This window comes from Garra rufa, chromosome 21 (genome assembly GCF_049309525.1).
Source record: "Garra rufa chromosome 21, GarRuf1.0, whole genome shotgun sequence".
Lineage (NCBI taxonomy): Eukaryota > Metazoa > Chordata > Actinopteri > Cypriniformes > Cyprinidae > Garra > Garra rufa.
This window is the reverse complement of record NC_133381.1, coordinates 35,708,312-35,725,951: the sequence shown is the minus strand read 5'-3', so window position 1 is coordinate 35,725,951 and position 17,640 is coordinate 35,708,312.

Genomic DNA, 17,640 nt, shown 5'->3' with positions numbered 1-17,640 from the left:
AAAAGTATTAGCCGAGCAGCTGCGCAAAATGGCGGCTGGTGTTATATAAGAAAGTGCTGTTGTAAGGACAAAAAACAATGTATGATCTACAGATCAAAAAGCTTTGTGAATACATAAAAAATTACATTTACAGATTTACAAATCCTACTATTGTGAAGGAAATCATCAATATTAACTGAGTTGATAACTTTTTCTCTCTTTACAAGATTAACAGTCAAGATTTGTTTACTGGAATACTGTTTGCACAGAAGGTTCACACATCACTGACTTGTGCCGTGCCCACAATCACACTCCTTCAGGCTCATTTTGCAGGGCCACACTGAAATGAACAATATAATTAGCCAGTAGATGGCAGCAGCGTGCTGATGAAAGGTGTTGGGCCTGGAAGGTTATGACTTCAGAATACCTGTTCATGCCAGCCAGTTATATCTTCACTTATTTGTGTAGCTTTGGCCACCATTTTGGCATATCGCAGTGGAAACGGTGCCACAATCATAAAACAAAACCCGCATGACCTAATTTTTAAATAAGCTGAAAGTATATTTAAAAATGTCAGTCGTAAAGGCAAATGGGGCATAACTAGCGTTATTTCACAGACTATAATGGTACAAAAAAGCAGTGCCAAATATAAACGAGATGATCAACCATCCTTGAATGACTCAAGTACATTAAGATTAATTCAGATCTCTGATGGTTTTATGTCTAATTAGTGTTTCCACATGTGATTCGTGATGGGTTTAAAGAAATAGTACAGACTAAAAATGAAAACAAATTACAAAAGAAGCTATTTTGAAGGATGTTGGTAATCAAACAGTTTCGACTTCAATCTTCTGCTCATAACATTTTGTGACCATACTTTGAAAGTTAATGGGAACTGAAATTATTTGGCTACCAACATTCTTCAAAAACATTATTTTCTGTTCCACGGAAGGAAATGCATACAGATTTGGACATTAGGGTGAACAAATGATGACAAAAATGTAATTTTAATCTTTAAGAAACATCTAGTGCTTTATAACAGGGCTTAGACGCCCATCTAATCCTGTTGAGCTCAAGATGAAGTTCATCTGACAACAACAGGAGAACATTTATTTTAGAATCATTGAGCATCAGAATAATATTATGCTGCATTTTTTTTTTTTTTTTGTTAAAAAATGATTATTGTGCAAGTACATAACCAACCAGTGTTAAAAACTATCTTCCTAACAGTTACTTTAGCCGATTCACAATGGTAAGCTTGTAATAATGTTTTATAATTTGAGTGGCTTGGGTCGTTCGTTTTTGCTTCATTATGTCAAGTCTGTATACATAAATGCATTTTTATTTTTTTATTTTTTTTGTGGTTAAAAGACCAATTTCTTTGATGAAATTTTAATGGTATGACAATTAGAGATGAAATTGAAATCTACAGAATACACATAGTCATGCAATGTTGATGTTGACATTAACATTTGGAAAACAAAGTATAGCAATGAAAAAGCAAGCAAGGCAGCAGGCAGCAGAGCAACTGAAGCAATAAGTAATTGAAGCCATTTTAAGATGATTTTAATCAAAATGCGTGAAAAATCATAAAAACAACCACCAGCAATATGATTTAATGGGTTTTCACTTTTGACCAATAGGTGGCGTTGTTATCAAATCGATGTAGTGTGTTCAGTGTGAGGTGACAATGACACACACAAGGTTTGGTGTCAATATGTCAAAGCTTTGCAGAGATAAAGCCTCAGAGTCATTTGCTCAAATTGCTCAAAAATCATGGCTCAAATTTGTTGCATTGCTATATAAAAATGGTTTAGTCTATTGACACAAAATCCATAGCTTTGTGTCAGAAGATGATCTGACTCTATGTTGGTGAAAATCAAATGAATGTTTTAGGATGAGTTTGAAAAAGTATGTTTTCAACATAAATTGGTGGACAAGAAGTTTGGTCGACTATAGCAAAATTCGTATCTATGTTCTTGGCATGACCCAAAGAATATTTTGAGATAAAATTAATTACAATAGACATTTACATTACATTTACATTTATTCATTTAGCAGACGCTTTTATCCAAAGCGACTTACAATTGGGCAATAGGCTAATGCAATCGAAAGTTATTAGCATTTTTGGAAATTTTATTATTAATTGTTAATGAATAGTTAATTACTTTTTTACTTTTGACCAATAGATGGCGCTGTTACGAAATGATATGATGTGGTCAGTGTGAGGCGACAATGGTACACACTAAGTTTGGTGTCAACATGTCAAAGCTTTAGAGAGATACAGCCTCAGACACAGTTTGGCATGATTCCAGCAAATTTGTTTACGTGTTAAACGTTAACTATTTAATAAATTTCGACACGAAATCCATAACTTTTTGCCAGCATGGTCTGAAGATGATCTGAGCCAAATTTGGTGAAAATCGGACCAATGGTCTAGGAGGAGTTCAAAAAAGTATGTTTTCAACATAAATCAAAATGGCGGACAGGAAATTTGGTTGACTATGGCGAAAATGTTTTGTCTATCAACACAAAATCCATAGCTTTGTGTCAGCACAGTCTGAAGATCATCTGACTCGATGTTGGTGAAAATCCTACGAACAGTCTAGGACGAGTTAGAAAAAGTAGGTTTTCAACATTAGACAGGAAGTTTGGCCGACTATGGCAAAATTTGTATTTATGTTCTTGGCATGACCCAAGGAGTATTTTGAGACTAGTTTAATTCTAAAAGTCTAATGCAATTGAAAGTTATTAACATGTTAGGAAATTGTATTATTAATGATTAATGAATGGTTCATTATTTTTGACCAATAGGTGGCGCTTTTACGAAATTGATGTGGCGTGGTCAGCGTGAAGCGACAATGGCACACACAAAGTTTGGTGTCAACATGTCAAAGCTTTGCTGATATACAGCCTCAAACACAGTTTGGCATGATTCCAGCAAATTCGTTGATGTGTTAAACGATAACCATTTTGTATATATCGACATGAAATCCATAACTTTTTGCTAATATGGTCTCAAGGTAATCTGAGCCAAATTTGGTGAAAATCAGACCAACATTCTAGGAGGAGTTCGAAAAAGTATGTTTTCAACATAAAACAAAATGGCGGACAGGAAGTTTGGTTGACTATGGCAAAATTGGTATTTATGTTCTCGACATGACCCAAAGAATATATTGAGACCAGTTTCATTACAATAGGCTAATACATTCAAAAGTTATTAGCATTTTTGAAAATTTCTTTATAACTTTTGACCACAAGGTGGAAACTTTTTGAGTACCATCAGGGCATGATGCCGAAGACATAGTGATTTTCTTAATGATATGGCAATGCGTTCCTAAAATATACCTTTTATGTCTAATCAACTTGAATTCTATAACTTTTTGCCAGCATGATCTGAAGATGATCTGAGCTCATTTTGATGAAAATCAGACAAACCGTCTAGGACGAGTTCAAAAAAATTAGGTTTTACGAACTATTAATAATAGCGAAAAAACTAAACCTTAACCTTTAAATTTTGGAGTTCATTTGACATGAGCCAAGGATTCAGAGGAAAAAAAAGAAATTTTCCTTCTAGACCTTATAATTCAAAAGTTATTAGCATAAACATAAGTAAAATTTTGAACAAGTAGTGGCTAGAGAGTTTGAGTTAGAGACTCCAAACTTGCTATGGTTAATGTTGAGACTGTCCTCTATCTGTGTGCCAGATTTCATAACTTTCCCACAAGCGGTTCTATAAGCTGCCATAGACTCGCGTAGAAGAAAAGGAAGAATAACAATAAGAAGAACACTAATGGATACAATAGGTGCCATCACACCTTCGGTGCTTGGTCCCTAATTATTTGCATGGTTCAAATTGATTGTTAGATTTAATCACCATTGGTAGCACGATTAATTGTAAAAAAATGTTTCAGCTGTCAGAACAAAACTGGCAGACATGTTACTTGTTTGGTAAGAAAGACATTTTCGGGTGAAACTTCTTACTTTTGACATACTTCTAAGACGTAGTGTCTGTAATTCTGAAGTACAGTAAATATCCACACTGGTGCGTTGACTGACAACCGTTGACTGACAACACATATACCTCAAAACACTAGATTCATCCATGCTGAGGAGCTGTGCCAATGCACCACCACGTAAAGAAGATAATTCCGCAAATAACTGCAATTGCAGGTTTCAAACAGAGATGGCGACAATGAGGTAAATGGTAAACGTAATGCATATTTAATAATATTCAATGTAATAATATTGAATTACCTATTACTTTTATGTTTCCTGTTTCAATTTTAATTTTAGTTAAAAGTGTTAGTATTTTTTTAAACACTGCTTGAGGAGTGAGAAAACATAAGTAAACAGGGTGACAGCTAAAGACCCATGTTGTGATCTGTGAGCTGTGAAAAGCACCTAACCTCACTAGTTTGAGTGCTCGCTCTTATGTCCAGATTAACAACTGCACCTCAATTTAAAGTGCAATATTCTTGTGTGCTCATGATATATAGTTGGGTTACAAGTGCAGGTCTCATAACGCAAGATGAGCTTCGGCCTGTAAGAACACACCTCTGATCTTTATTATTGTATTACTGAGAAAGTGTGAGAGCAACCTGCTGTACTGAGGTAAGCACTGTAATTATGAACACTGTATCTCTGTGTGACTCCAATTATCCCTCACCATGTAATCTCTCTCTTTCCCTCCCTCCCTCTCACTCACTCACTCACTCACACAAGTTATGAGAGTCTCAGACTTATAAGAAGGATGAGCAAAGGGAGTGGGTGAAAGATTAGTAGATGAAGAAAATGTCCTGCTTCCTATGTAATTCGCCACAATGAGTTGCTAAGGTGTTCAAAGTGTTTTTAGCATGCTGTTATGTACTTGCCAAGCTACTAAGGTTTTTTCCAAGTACCTTTTTCCTATGTGGTTGCTAAGGTGTTCTGGGTGGTTGTCAGGGTGTCGCCAAGTTGTCCTGAGTGTTATTAGTACACTGCTGTGTGCTTGCCAGGGTGTTGCTAATGTCTTTTTCGAGTGCTTTTTGTCATGCGGTACCTAAGGGGTTTTGGGTGGTTGTCAGGGTATCACTAAGTTGTTTTGAGTGCTTTTACCACACTGCTTTGGTTTCCAAGGTGATTTTTGAGTTACGTTTTCTTATGTGGTAGCTAAGGTATTCTGGGTGTTTGCCAGGGTGTTGTTAAGGTGTTTTTCGAGTGCTTTTATCACACTGTTTTGTGGTTTCCAGGGTATTGCTAAGGTTATTTTCGAGTTCCTCTTTCCTATGTGGTAGCTAAGATGTTCTGGTTGGTTGTCAGGATTTTGCTAAGTTGTTCTGAGTGCTTTGAGTACACTGCTGTGTGGTTGCCAGGGTGTTGCTAAGATGTTTTTTCAAGTATGTTTTCTCTATGTGGCTGCTAAGGTGTTCTTTGTGGTTGTCAGGGTGTCGCTAAGTTATCCAGAGTGCTTTTAGTACACTGCTGTGTGGTTGCCAGGGTGTTGCTAACGTGTTTTTCGAGTGCTTTTTGCTATGTGGTAGCTAAAGTGTTATTGGTGGTTGCCAGGGTGTTGCTTAGTTGTTCTGAGTGCTTTTAGCAAACTGCTTTGTTTTCCAGGGTGTTGCTAAGGTGTTTTTTGAGTTCCTTTTCCTTCTGTGGTAGCTAAGGTGTTGCCAGGGTGTTGCTGATGTGTTTTTCAAGTGCTTTTGGTATGCGGTAGCTGAGGTGTTCTGCTTGGTTGTCAGGGTGTTGTTATGAATTAATGGGTATTTGCCAGGGCGTTGCTAAGGTATTCTAATGCTATGTTGCTACTAAGTTACTAAAGTACTAAGGTGTTTTGGGTGTTTTTCACATGTTGCTATGTAGTTGACAGGGTGTTGCAAAGGAGTTGTCTCAGTGGTTGCCAGGGTGTTCACAGTGTTTTTCAGACATTGCTATGTGTTTTGATTATTGTTTCCAAGGCATTGCTACAGTTTTCTGAATTTTAGCGCATTGTTATGTGGTTTCTTGGGTGTTCTGAGTGGTTGCCAGGGCTAAGTGTTTTTAACGCATTGCTATGTTGTTGCTAGGGTTTTGTTGATTGCTTCCAAGTCATCTGTATGGTGTTTTGAATTTTAGTGCATTGTTATGCGGTTTACAGGGCATTGTTACAGGTGTTCTGAATGTTTTAGCAAGTTGCTATGTGGTTGCCAGGGTGTTGCTAAATTGTTCTCAATGTTTTTCAGACCTTGCTACGCAGTTGTTATGGTTTTGATGGTTGTTGCCAAAGTATTGCTACATTGTTCTGAGTTGTAGGGTATTGCTATGCAGTCGTTAAGGTGTTATGGGTGGTTGCCACAGCATTGCTAAGGGGTTTTGAGAATATGCAGTTGAATCTATGGCTGCTGGGCATTGCTTAGGTGTTCTGAGTGTTTTAGCACATTGTTATACACTTGCGACATTGTTACTAGGTGGTCGATAAGTGGTTGCTTACTGGCTCCAAAACACTGAGTCACAGCGGTCAAAGTGGCTGCCAAGCGTTTGACCTTAGCGTCCTGATTCTGTTCCAATATGTTCTTCAAACCATTTCCTGTCCCTATAAATAAAAATAACAAACAGCAACAATCATTTTAAAGGGTACATTGGATGCAAAATTTGCTTTTACATGGCATATAAATGTGTCTTAGCAGTGTGTGGACACAACCACCCTACAATGATAAAAATCCATTCACTCCTTGTTTTATCCCTAAAAAACCTAAACAATGTCAATTATCAAGCCATTTTGATTTTCTGAGCAATGTGTGTCATGATCGGGGCTGTGGATTTTCCCTCAGCCACCTGAGGTCGCTGTCCTACACTGCACTCCCTTGATTGTTCACCTGTCCTTGTCATCAGCACTAATCACCCACATCTGGACACCATTAGGACTATAAGTATCTCCACTGCTCATTCTGATTCAGTTCTGCATTGTCTTGTGTTTTTGATGTACGTTTGTGTTCTTGATTCCCTGGCCTTTAGATCTTGTTCTTGATTTTGTTATTTTGTGTTCGAGTTTAGTTTCTGTGCCGTGTTGGCTTTTTGGTTTATGTTTATTTTGTGTTTCTTAAATATTCTTACTTTCCCTGCATTTGGACCCAGACCCTTATTCCTACCGTGACAATGTGATGTCATATTTCTCAAGCCCCGCCCACGACAGATGACGGACTGTCAGATATTAGCATATTTCCACCGGCATCATTTTCTCCAGACATCAGAGCCACTGAGGATGAAGTGGAGTTTTGTTTTTTTTTGACAGTAGCGCGCCACAGAATACACAAAACACGGAAGAGAGGGACGGGGTGAGCAGTAGCTCATTATTATTTAAAGAGACATGCACCGAAACAGCTCGCTGCGAACAAAGCTTTTTTTGACAAGGTAAAAAGGGTGTTGTTTTACATGACCATTGAGAAATTTTAACCAAAGTATGTTGCAGGCATTTCATGAAGATTCAGCTTGTGAAAAATGGGCATCAGATGTCCCCTTTAAAAAGATCCAATAGAGGATTTTCAATTAAGTAAATGTTTATAATTGTTGTGAATGATTTAGCACGTGTTAACGTCTTATCCATTTATGATTTAGTAGTAGAGTTCTCTAATCAGTAGATTAGCACGCATGCACTGCGTTTTCATATTCCACAGATGGTGATATATTCCCATGCAGCACACACACACACGCTTCATCTCCATGGGGAGGATGTCCATCGCATCTTCTTTGATCTTCAGTCTTCTGCAGGCTTACAGAACAGCAAAGGGACCCTCAGTTGTTGCATCTGTAGCGAAGTGGCCAATTATGCTTCAAAGTAAAACCAGAGACTTTTTTTTTTAAAACACAACCCATAAGGCATCCCCCTGGCTCTTTTCCCTCTGCTCCGTGTTTTATCACATTCCCACTCTCTTATTCTCCTACTCAGGTACATGGAATGTAGACACAAACCCGCTCGACACGTTGCAGTCTTTAAATACCATCAAACATTAACAAGAAAGCTTAACAGCCCAGGTGTTTGAGTATTCTAGACAAGCCCAGCGAAGCCTCTTTTCTACTTCCTTTTGGGTTAACATATCTTAGCAAGCGGTGCTTTTAACCAACCCATCTCTGACACTCTGTGGCCAAGTTCCATGGAATTTTTCAATATGCAAACATGAGAATTCCAGGAAGCATCCAAATGGAGACGGTACTCCAGAGGCCAAACCATATTTATCAGTTCATCAGAGGAGACAAATGAAAAAAGACAAGCTTTATTTTGCTCCCATTATTTGATACTCGCAAATGGAGCCCTTCCCTCCCATTCTGCGCCTGTCACAGCGAAACAAAAAAGCTTTTTAGTTGGGAGGAATTATTTGAGATAATATGTGTTCTCCCAGTGAGACTCACAACTGATTTAACCTGGCTGCGAGTTGCCGTGGAGATGCGCGATGAGGGCGTGCGCGAGCGTGCCGCGTCGCTCTTGGTTGCTGATGGGAATAAACTGGAGAAATAAAGAACATTGAGTTTCTAATGAATCTGTGCTGCACCTCCTCACAGCATGTGCAAATGGAAATAATGTCTCCAAATAGCCAAGGTGAAATTCACCCTTGTTTGACATTGTTGCAATCATATAACATTACTTTAAAATTGGGTGTATGTTTGTAGGGATGTGTAGGCTCATGTTCTCAAACCAAACTAGGAAGAGTAACCAGTTAACTTTGCATTTACACTGTCTCTGGTTTCAAAAACTGGATTCTATTTTAGTATTTTATTTTAGTTGTGAGGGCCTCATTTTGGTTTGATTTAAAAAGGCTTTTTGAAGCCTACAGTCTACCAAAATCAAAAAATGAGTCAAGTGTGAAAGCAATTCAGAAATCAATGTAACTTCAGCATGTTTAATTACCAGATCAAACCTCCACAGATTCATATGGAATTCATAATTTGTGACCCTGGATGACAAAATCAGTCATAAGGATAATTTTTTTTTTTTTTTTTTTGAAAATCTAGAATCTGAGGGTGAAAAAAAATCTAAATATAGAGAAAATTACCTTTAAAGTTGACCAAATGAAGTTCTTAGCAATGCATATTACTAATCGCATGGATTGCACAGTTAATGTACCACTGAATACGTTGTTCTGATAATTTATGTTGTGTAAACCATGGAAAAAACGTGTCGAAGCTGCTATATCATATAGAAAAGGACTTAGCTAGCAGGAAAGGGTGCAAAGTTTTGACACACTAAAGTTACTAGGTGGTAAAGATGCGTACAAGCAGTATTAATTAAGATATTAGACTAATTTATCACATATCTGACCAGAAATGATAAGAAATGGTAGGTTAAAATATGCAAATGAGGCATTATTTAATGAAATATGCGCTAATTTGCATACAGTTTTAGTACAAAAATCCAAACACTGGATGAAGTCAGTTTCAAAATTCTTGTTAAATTTTTTTGACATATTAGAGTCAAAAGTTTGTACAGAGAGTATTTTGGGTATCTCATTTCGTCACGCCATAATTCAGAAAAAACTTAGAACACGCAGGAAACACTATATATTTTTTTTTTTTACCATTTTTTAAGGATTAAAATGTTGTATAAAATCAAGCAAATTAGATATGAACAAATCCCTCTTTAAAAAAACCTTCAGGATATAGACAAGAATAAAAATGTAAAGTTTGGTGTGCATAAGTGTTACTAAAGTGGAGATTTATGACTCAGTGTAGAAGAAAAAACTCATTTTGAGAAAACGGCCTTTAAAAATATGCATTGTAATTAAAATCTATTTAGATTTATATCCAATTGACACAAATAGATAAAGTGCTATAAAAGAAACACTTAACAGTATTTTTTGGACGTTTTCTGTCCACTAATCTAAAAAAAAACACTTTAGAAAAAAACAAAAAGCCCAATATTTCAAACTTGATAAGTGCATGAAAAAACAGCAGTTTTGCCTGCAGTGTCTCCCCTTAAAGACAAAGTTCTTTGTGTTAATTAGGCTATATCAAGCATAACCTATGTCATGAAGAAACATATTGCAGACAAATGCTGAGAGTGACCCAAATGTTCTCAACTCCACTAATCACATTGTACAAAAAAGTCTATTATTAGCCTACAATCCATATAAGATATGGATTTTCTTTCTTTCTTTATCCCTTGTTCATCCATCCATCCACCCATTCATTCAGTCGTTGAAATTCCCCAGGCTATTTTCCGCTGCATTGTTGCAGGTGTTCTGTTTTGCCATTTATAGTTATAATGAGACTGGATCTGATTTGTTTCTTTTAAGCAACAGTGTATCTACCTGTCCTCCCTAACCTATTATTCCCTTCTGCATTCTCATGTCCCACTTTTTCTTTTCTTCCCAAACAGTCCCACCCATACAGACATTTAAGGGCTCTTTCATATCCGTCTGTGGACTCCACCCCTGTTTTGTTACGTTTGCCGCTCTCCGGTTTCTTTTTAACTTCTCTGCATCTCTGTATTTCATCATCCTTACACCTTCCTTCCTCCCTCCCTTGTCCTCATTTCTCCTGTCCCTTTCCTTGTCCTTCACTTTATCTTCTCTCTTCTTTCATCCCTGCTTTCTATTTCTCTCACTCTCATCCCACATCAATCCCTCTTCACTAATCACCGTTGATGTGGAGTTAAATGTGGAAATGAGGTACATGCAACAGGAGGGGAAACTTACTCCATTTAAAGCTCGCCCAGCCGTCCCATCCATCACTCTCCGGCACGGCCTCTCATCTCTGCCCCGTCTGATTAATCATCACGCTCACATTACAGAAGCAACGTTATGTGAAATGGGCCTGAGGAATTTTTAAAAGATTCAATTTAGAGTATCACTCCTCATCCGTTCCCAATAAATGCCAACGTGAGCATCATTATGGTGGCCTTGTTAATCAAGATATAGAGAGACGAAAGATGAATCGGAGAAGAGCTGCCCAATTTAATACTGAAGAGAATTGACATCCAATCCACCTGATAGACTACCTGTGCCCTGAAGGGGTGTGTTGGATTTTGGGTAGAATGCACATTTTTATAAAAGCCACTGGATCAAATGACTTTTTTTAGTTGACAAATTACAGAGTCGCTTGATAAAGATAGTTGTTCAGAAGCTGAATGCACAACAGTTCCTCTATGTGCTGTAATGGAGGGATGTTTGAGTACAGTGTTGGGGGTAATGCAAATTATGTAATCAGATTACTTTTTCCAAGTAATTAGTAAAGTAATACATTATTTTTTAAGGGAAGACACTGCAGGCAAAAACCTTTTTTTCATGCACCTGTCAAGTTTGAGATTTTGGGCTTTTTGGTTTTTCATAAAGTGTTTTTTCAGACTAGTGGAAAGAAAACATCCAAAAAACACTGTTAAGTGTTTCTTTTATCGCACTTTATCTATTTGTGCCAATAGATTTCAGTTACAATTCATATTTTTAAAGGCTTTTTTCTCAAAATGAGTTTTTTTCTCCAACACTGAGCCATAAATCTCCTCTTCAGTGGCACTTACTCACACCAAACTTTATATTTTTATTCCTGTCTATATTCTGAAGGTTTTTACAGAGGGATTTGTATATAAATATTAGCTTGATTTTATACAACATTTTATTCCCCCAAAAATGGTAAATATATATATATATATATATATATATAGATAGATAGATAGATAGATAGATAGATAGATAGATAGATAGATAGATATAGTGTTTCCTGTCTGTTCTAAGATCTACCAAAAATTCCCTGTAAAAACTTTTGACTCTAATATTTAAAAAAAAATTAAACAAGAATTTTAAAACTGACTTCATCCAGTGTTTAGATTTTTGTACTAGAAATGTATGCAAATGAGTGCATATTTCATTAAATAATGCCTCATTTGCATATTTAAACCTAACATTTTAGAAAACTTGTAATACATAAAATGTTTGCAATTATCAATATATTCAATCAACTGAGTAAGCAAGATGATAACTATTAGTTAATTTTTTTACCCTATTCACCTGCAGTGTCTCGCCTTAAAATGAAGAGTTATTTTTTTTTCAAATAGCGCAAGGTACTTTGTTTTCCCAGTTATCGAGGCATTGTATATGCTGTAAACATGATGTAGTTCTAGACTAAATGTAAACATGCAGTAATTCATCTCACTCGCACAAAAACAGATTCAGTATTTCTGAAAATGAATAAAAACAGTGAAATACTAACCCAGAATATAATGCAAACCTGCAATAATTAAATGTAAAATATCCTTTATGTATTTAATCCCATTTTATTAACCAATGTCTTTGCTGCTGACCTTCGATGATCCAATTCAACCATACTAATAAGCAAAAATTACTTAGAGAAACTTCCTTCAGCCTGAGGCTTATTCATTTAATTTTGGTGTGAAAGGGCTTCCATGTTTGCCAAAAATATAACTTTTTATATTAAAAACAAGCAAGCAAGCAAGCCCTGGCCAGATTTAAAAAGTAATGCAAAAGTAATGCTTTCCATAAAAAGTAACTATGTAATGTAATTTCTTTATACTGCCATTTTAGTGCCACGTTAAAAAAAAAAAAAAAAAATGATAAAAAAAAAAAAAACAAGATTAAAGTTGAAATTACAAATGGAGCACCAAGAGAAGTTGCCAAACCACTGGAATTTATTTGAATATATGTGGGATTATTATCAGAAATCATACCATGTGTTATACTAGCCGGGACAGTATTCTTGAAATAATATTTCACATCTTCGATTACATTCATTAGGCCTATTTGAGGTGCACCAGCCACCCAATAATAGCAATAAGCTTTGTGCTTTTGGTACTTTTAAAATAAAACAATGAAACAGTGAAATACAAACAATGTGATTTACAGATCACCATATTCATGTGAATCAGTCGTCTCTTCGATTACAATGAGACATTCGTTTCATTAAATTATACTGTTTTCTTTGTGAAAATTTCCACCACCTACTCCGCAAAAACATCTGTGGCATCCAATCTTTCATTCCTCACATGTATTTAATTAAAAACAACAATTACATGTTCTAAAGGTTGAAGTGGACTTAACAATACAAATTATAAATGTTTTTCCTCTTTATTTCAACTTTATAGACGTTTTTTCTGAACACGGAAGTAAGTCCGACTCTTAACTGAAAGAATGCTTTGCATTTCCGGTCTGCATTGTTTCTGGTCAAATTAGGGTATATTCCGAGCTAATAAACTAATGTTAAACCTATTAAAATGTTTTTAAAAAGCACATGGCTCCATAGCGCCATCACTTGGCAATGTCGCAATGACCGTCATTTGTCAGTGCCTCACTTTAATGAGTGTGTAGATGACACGAAGCAGCGGACGTTAGCTACATTAAAAACAGATGGACGCTATTTGAATGGGTTCCTATGGAAACCGGAACAGGAAAGCATTCAATCTGACGTTAGAATTCGTAATGGAATTCGTTTACTCAGGAAAAAGGTCTATAGCACAATATAAACATGAAGGAACATCAGAAGGAGTGAAAAAAACCGTATAGCCTATAATTTAATGAAACGAATGTCTTATTGTAATTGAAAAGATGACTGATTCATATGCCACTTAAACTGAGACGAGTACAGCAAACTGTCACGTTAAAAAGACTGAAAAACACATAATAGACATATTCTTTGTAATTCACTATAAAACTAACAGATTTTGAAAGCTGAGACTTTGTAATATCTCCCAGTGCTCCCAATTGCTACAAAATAACTCTCGTAATTTTTACTTTATTCTCGAAACATTTTGACTCTATTCTCAAAACACTTAGACTCTAATTTAGTGATTTTGACCTTGTTCTCGAAACATTTAGACTTTATTCTCATAATTTTGGACTTTATTCTCGAAATATTTCAACTTTATTAACATACTTTTGACTTTATTCTCGAAATATTAGATTTTATTTATTTATGTATTTTTTTTACGTGGCACTAAAACATCATCATATTAGTTACTTTTTTATGGAATAATGCAATATTGTAATGCATTACTTTTAAATTATTTAAACTAGGGCATTTTTATAGCTGTATTTTGCATAAACTGAGATTAACCCTAACCCTAACTGATTTAATCCAGATTGTATTTGTACCATTTTAATTTTACTTTCTTTTGAAATACAATATATGTTTTTTAAATAAATAAATAAATTCCAACTCCCATTCCCATACAGTAATATTTAACCCTCTTGTGGTCCTCACTTATTTTGGAATTTTTTATATGAAAAATGGTGCAAAAGTTTTAAGGCACTTGATATATGAACACAAAAAATCATGGACAGGATTAGAAAAGGCGAATTGGTCACACCATTGATCTTTACATTTAAAAATTACTCAAATAATTATATATCCACCTATCCGCATCTTTCTTTAATGCGTAAGCCTCCCGTAAGACTTCCAGGTTCATTAGCTACTAGAGAAATAATGAAAAGAATAACAATGTACAATAAACGGTAAAACTGTTTGCAGTAAAAACCAGTGTGTTCATAATTAAGATAATACATTAAAATAATATGGTAAGACACACCAATTTGCAATATCAAGCAGCAAAACAAGCTATATATGTATAACTTAAACAGTTGAACTAGAGTTGGGGTACTCGGACTTGTACTCGGACTCGAGTCCGGTCTCGAGTACAATTTTTAGCGGACTCGGACTTGTCACGGACTCGGATGCATTTTGACTCGGACTTGACTCGGACTCGAGCTTTTCGGACTCGGGAATTATTGCCGAGTCCAGCCGAGTCCAGGGACAGTTGATGGAAATTTTACTGACTCGATGCATTATTACGAAAGTGTCATTCAGTATTATTGGCATGTGTTTTAAAGTCTTGCCGGTACTTGAAAGCCTGCCTCTCAGTCAGCGCACAATGCTGAATTAAACTCTTTCTCTATTGCTACACACTTACACGAAAGGTAATGTCAAAATGCATCGTCTTGGAGAGCATTCATGTAAATGCTATCGGTTTTGTGTTGAGTTAGAAATACAGATGTGTCAAAATATATGATCTGTGCGTCCGGTCTTAAAGCGACAGCAGTGTAAACCTGCCACAGACTGCGTCATAATCAAACAACAAAATAAAAAGAGAAAATCACTCACTGCTCTTGATTGAAGCAGTTTAGCAATTTTAATAAGAATCATCTATATTTATTATATACGGTGAAGATTGTAGAGAGTTTTATTTTTACATTTATTACTTCATTAAATGTTTGTAGTACACTATTTCTGTGGTATACTTTACTATATAGATCAATCTGAAAAACGTATAAAACTATTTCATTTGTATTTTGATTATTATATTTATTTATGCTTTTGCTTGTAATTAATTATTAGACTGTTTATTTTCCTTCAGTAAGCTTGAGAATGTTTTACTTACTTACTTGGGTGTGCATTATTTTCTAATAATTCAATGGCCCGTTGTCAATAGACCAATTTGGAGTAGACGTTACAGTTATGTCAGTAAAAAAATACTATTTAAACCTATAACATTTTACATTTACCTATTTTATCTCAGAATTCAGAATTTTTTTATGTCGTTTATATGTTGTATTTAAGACTTTAGAACTCAATTTAACACAGCAATAGCAAGTTTGTCAGTTCTGAGGGAAAAAATAAACTCATGACTTTAGCTGAGAGGAAAAGGGAGAATGTATTTTCTTATCAGAATTGTGAGATATAATCTCGAAATTGAGAAAATAAAGTCAGAATTTTATTCTTTTATTCCATGACTTCCATGTCATTAACCCTCACAGCCTCATTTTCATCTAAGAAAAATATGTCACTAGCTGTCCATCTCTTCACCTACCCCTCCCTTTATCACAGATTCATTCTTTTACTCGTAGGTACAGTCCTGTCCTTCCCTTATAATTCCCACATTGTCCTTCCCACATTCTAAAAGCTGTTTCACTCTGAAATATGTCATAATATCAAGTCAGTCATAACTTCTGTTACATGACTTTAAGTTTGCTGAGCAGGACACTAATGAGATGGTGTGAAATAAAAAAATCAAAATGGCAATATGCAACAGAGGTTTCCTTTTGTTACATTTAAATTGTCATTGCCTTATTGTAGTTGTACAAATTAAAACAAGGTTAAGATACTGACAAACAGTAGTTTTTAGTTGGACTCGGTCGGACTCGACTCGGACTCGACCCATTTGGACTCGGACTTGAGTCCGACTCGCCCCATTTTGGACTCGGACTCGACTGGTTAAAGACTCGGACTCGACTCGGACTCGACCTACGTGGACTCGACCCAACACTAAGTTGAACATTAATGTCCTACAAAATCAAAGTATAAAAGCAATGGTTCCTGGTTCATTTTGAATTGGACAGTGACTCACGGTTCAGTGAGAGTAGGCTGCACACTCAGTGTTGTCGCTGAAGACATCTCTGTCATTTGTCATTTTGTTTGCAAATCTGACATTATGACATCATGATGCCTGACCAAACCGCATATGGAGTTACCCAAGGTTGTTCAGACTATCATGTCATAAAGGAGTTCACTCGATCTCACTTAAATGTCCATTTCCAGTATGACGAAAGAAGCGGATGCAATGCCAACATTGATTTAGAATATTTCCCTCTTGACTCATCTATTTCATCAGACATATAACTCAAAACTCGATTAAAATGCATCAAAACGATATTTATTACATGGCTCTCTGGAATATTTCAGCTTCATGTCTGGGTCCTGATTACCCTGTCTGGATTTAGTTCAAAAGTTCCCCTGATAATCAAGTCTAATTTTTGTCATTTTCAGTTGTAACTGTTCTCTAGTCACTGTTTCGATAACTCTTTTAACTCTTTTAAAATATAAAATAAAGATTAAGTTGTAATCACACACTGCACACAATAATATGTGCACAGTTTTCCATTTCTAGCACATAAGGTATTATTTCAATCACCAAGATGCTGTACAAAATGAGGACAGGCCACTATAAACGGGACGTCTGGCGTCACTATTCCAATTGGAGATTTAGCTGGCTGAAACACTCCGTCTGTGCATGTGTTTGTGTGTGCTGTAATGGAGACAAAGAGAGAAAGACAGCTTCATCATCTCCTCACAGTGTCTCTCTGTCCATATGTTCAGCAGCACTACCTCAGTTCACTACATCGGGAATGAGACGCTTGGAACAGCTGCTGAAATTGAGTGCGAGTGTGTGTGTGTGTCCTCATACATATGTCAACTCGGAGGAATTATTCATCAAAGTGAGAGCTCCTGCACGCTGAGTGTCAGCATTGGTTTGGTGATTGGATTCCGTCTCAACTTGGCAAAGAAGTTCCCCCCGCGGAGGCGAGAGAGACACTTTGTTTGTCCTTTCTGTCTATCGGCTGGGGATGTGATGGATCGTGGTGTTTGTGTCAGCTGAGTAAACAAGTCCATTTAAGCTGCTTCATCAACATTGGACAAACCACGTCCAGCCCGGACAACAACACAAACCACAAAGACAAAGAGATACTATAACATCCATTTAAAAATCATTTAGTAGACAGTCATTTTTTGTCCTGCATATAAGATGCATATAAAATAAATAAATAAAATACACCACTTCTAGGACGAACATGTTTGAACAAGTGCGTAGACTTTGAATCTTAGTATTTCTTAGTTTTAATATCAGGTCATTCTCAGCTTCTTGTTGTTGTGACGAAACACAGTTGATTGACATGAGCACCTGACCTTAGACCCACCTTTGCCGAG